Below are 3,770 nucleotides of genomic sequence, written 5' to 3' on the forward strand. Positions count from 1 at the left end.
TATGGTAGCTTTGTGCAAATAGTTGACAGATAAAGTGAGAGGCGAGTGATATGATAAGTAGAATTATAGTTCCCACGGTAGATGGTTCTACGTAAGCGGAATGGAGTCGCATTTTTTTCTAACCAAGGGCGCTGCTCTCGCCAAAATTAAATTTGGTATCGAACGGCCCAGAGAGGTCCTTCCCGATTCTGAGGAACCTTTTAGTGTTGCTCTACCTCAGTTTATTCAACCGTATTAGCTTTGTGGGGATGCTAAGTTCAGTCATAGCGGTATAAAGGCAGTTCCTTTTTATGCTGTCGAAGACAGCAAAGGAGTGGAGTATTTCGATCTCCTTTTCAAGGATCTTTTTCAGGATTTGGCCCCTGGTAAATATCTGATCAATTGTAGATTTTTCAGTTATAAAGCCACACTGGTAAAGTCGATGTTTATTGATGTGAGCTTTGGTCTTTCTGTCTTAGACTTCAAGCTTTCATCCAACCATATCCTGCAAAGTAGCTGATCTTAAAGCTAATTGCCCTTGAAACTTTATCACTGTCGAGCAATGAAATGTCAATTACATCATTATCGATTCTGGAATCGAGTTCGTCATCTTCTGCTGTTACACTGCTGTATACTGCCATTTAGCAGGCTAGTGAAGTGTGTCTTACATAAATTCAGCCTGCTCTGGTCATCTGGACGCTAGATCTCCTCTTTAAGTCTTACAAGTGTATGCTCCGTTCCTTCTGTTTTCGGAGTATCTCCTGGTGTTCGAATTTAACTGCCATAGAACACCTTTTTGAGATATGCTGCGATTTTAAAACTTTCGTTTTTTCGAGCAATACCCCTGTCTCGTCTCGATTCAGCCTTGAACTTTCTGTATTTATTCTATTGCGAGATGCGCAGTATACTTTTTCTTCATCGTACCACATGCTCTTTTCGAAAACCAACAGTTTCGCTAAATTAAAACTGAAAAACTTCAAAAATTATGTGCAAAATGGTAAATCGAAAGTACCAAAAATTCCTTCTGGAGAAGGACTGTTGAAATATGATGGGAACACACGCCCGCATGATGGGGCCTAGAGCAGAACACAACAATTTAGCATTTCTTGTGTACTTGTCCCACATTGGCAAGACTGCTCTGTAAGCATCTGGGGTCCCTACGGTATGATTCACCGGTAGAGGTATCGATAATAAGGCCGCAGAGTCTGTAAAAATTCAAGTCAAGCGGAGGCATCCTAAACGATGACTGTTCTTATGCTGTAAACAACTGGACTAAAGCTGGACTAGGATAACCCTCTAAATATCAAACCCAAAAATTCCAAGCAAAAATAAATCACTGAACTCAAATAATAGCACTCAGTAGTAATAAAAGAGGCCAAAGACTCATATACATATGTATATATACCTACGAGTATACGTACTTAGCTACAGTTAATATTTCTTACAGCCTGAAAATTGCCGCAATAAAAGCAGAATTAGCCATTTTGCTGATTTTCTACTACAATGCATTTGAATTTCGCTTTGTTGTTTCACAAATACCAAAGCATTTTTCCATTTGCTATGCGTTAGCATTTCCTTTGGCAAATTTTATCGTCTGCTGTCGCGACATCAATCATGCATTTGACTGCACTAAAGGGAGCCATTACACAGGCGGCATGCAACAATTTCCTCAATGCACACACACACGCACGCACAACGCATTGCTGTTGTATGTAGAGATATATATATGCGCTGCCCGCGGCATCTTAGATTTATGCGCGCCGATAATTAGCGATAAATCAAGTGGTAATTTGGTGTAAATGAATAAATAGCCATTCTGATTGTTATTTTGCCATTGGCGCATTTCAAATCACACACAATGCATGGCTGCGAATGCGACGCAGCTTTGGCAATTACTGAGTTCAAAATGTATCAGCAATTCACTGTTAGCTGTGGCACTCGTATTACATATGTGGTGTCCAGCACTGAGCTTTGGAAAACCTTCCTTAGAAAGTTAGACTAGCGGCGAAGTATTGAGTACTGCTTGATTTGTGAAATACTGTTTTTTTCTGACGGCACAAGGTGGGAATAGTTTGTTTGTTGTATGTTGTTTGCGCAGAAGCGCTCTTGTTCTGTTGATTGTACAGTGGATATGTTAATGAAATGCTAATAGCAGTTCGTTTGCTTCCGTATTAACATTCTAGTTGTTAACACTTAACATTGCTGTTGTTAGCAGAACAGCATCAATGTTACACCACATCTGCTGGAAAATTGCTCTTACACATAATGATATTAATTTTCGTCTGTTATATCATTAACATAGAGGCTGTTAACATTGCAATGATATCTAAATTTAACTGGTTTTGTTAATGTCCGTTTGTTAGAGTTATGTTATAATAAAATGAAATACTAAAATTATTTTCAATAATTATTTAGCTGTATATATTGTGATATTAGTTTTAGAGGAACTAGGGCAAGCTTTCCTCCGATTTTATCCATTTTAGACACAAAGATACAACGTTATTAGAAAACCACGCTCACCCTATTTTATTGAATAACACACAAATAGTCGTTTTAAAGTCAGTCGGAAGTTCGAAAATCTTTATATTACGTATATGGAGACTAAGGCAGGTATTAACCCGATTCAACCATTTCTGTTTTGGATATAGAGATGTTACTCAGGAAGGGATTCTTTACGAAATGTATTTATATATACATACAAGTATCACACATTGACCGATATTTTTGGATCATTCAGTTTTAGGCACCGATGTCCCATTTTCAGTATCTGCATAAACTATTATGGTATGATTTTGATCATTTTTAGATATATTTATTGGTTCTTGATTTGTAAACAGGAAAGTAAAATACTCACAAGGAATTTAGTAGTAGTTAAGTTATGTTATTTGGGAAGTAGGCGTGATTATAATCCGGCTTAGCTCATTTTTGTACTTTAATATGTGACTAATGCCCAGAGATACTAAAATTATGGAATTATGGAAGGAACACTTCTCCAGCCTGCTGAATGGCAGTGAAAGCATAGCACCAGGAGATGGTTAACCCGATTTCACAATCGATGACGATGGAGCAGACAATCCATTACGTGATGAAGAAGAAGTTCAAATAGCAATTACTCGTCTGAAGACAAAAATCCGGCGCGAGCCGATGGACTGCCGGCCGAGCTATTCAAATACGGCGACGAATTAGTGATAAAGAGCATGCATCAGCTTCTTTGCTGAAAATGGTTGAACGAAAACATGACTAACGATTGAAATTTAACTGTGTTCTGTCGAATCCACAAAAAGGGAGACCCACAATCTGCGCCAACTACCGTGAGATAAGCCTCCTCAACATCGCATATGAGATTCAATCGAACGTATTGTGTGAAATATTAAAGCCCACTGTCAACAAATTGATTGGACCTTACCAGTGTGGCTTTAGGCCTGGAAAATCAACAACTGACCAGATCTTCATCATGCATGAAATTTTGGCAAGGACCCGTGAAAAGAGAACCGACCCACACCACCTCTTCGTCGATTTCAAAGCTCCTTTTGACAGCTCGAAAATGAACTTTATTTATGTCGCGATGTCTGAATTTGATCAAGATCTGGAAGGATATTTCCGAGCCTTTCGATACCAAAGGAGGTTTCAGACAAGGTAACTTCCGTTCATGCGACCTCTTCAAACCAGGGACCGGAAATAAGAGTTATTTTACAATTTTTAATGAAAAAAATCATACATAAAGGAACATCGTAGAAAAGTTTTGATTACACCATCATGATTTTTAGGTGAACTATATGCGAAATATTGTA

This window comes from Bactrocera dorsalis, chromosome 3 (assembly GCF_023373825.1).
Source record: "Bactrocera dorsalis isolate Fly_Bdor chromosome 3, ASM2337382v1, whole genome shotgun sequence".
Taxonomy (NCBI): Eukaryota; Metazoa; Arthropoda; class Insecta; order Diptera; family Tephritidae; genus Bactrocera; species Bactrocera dorsalis.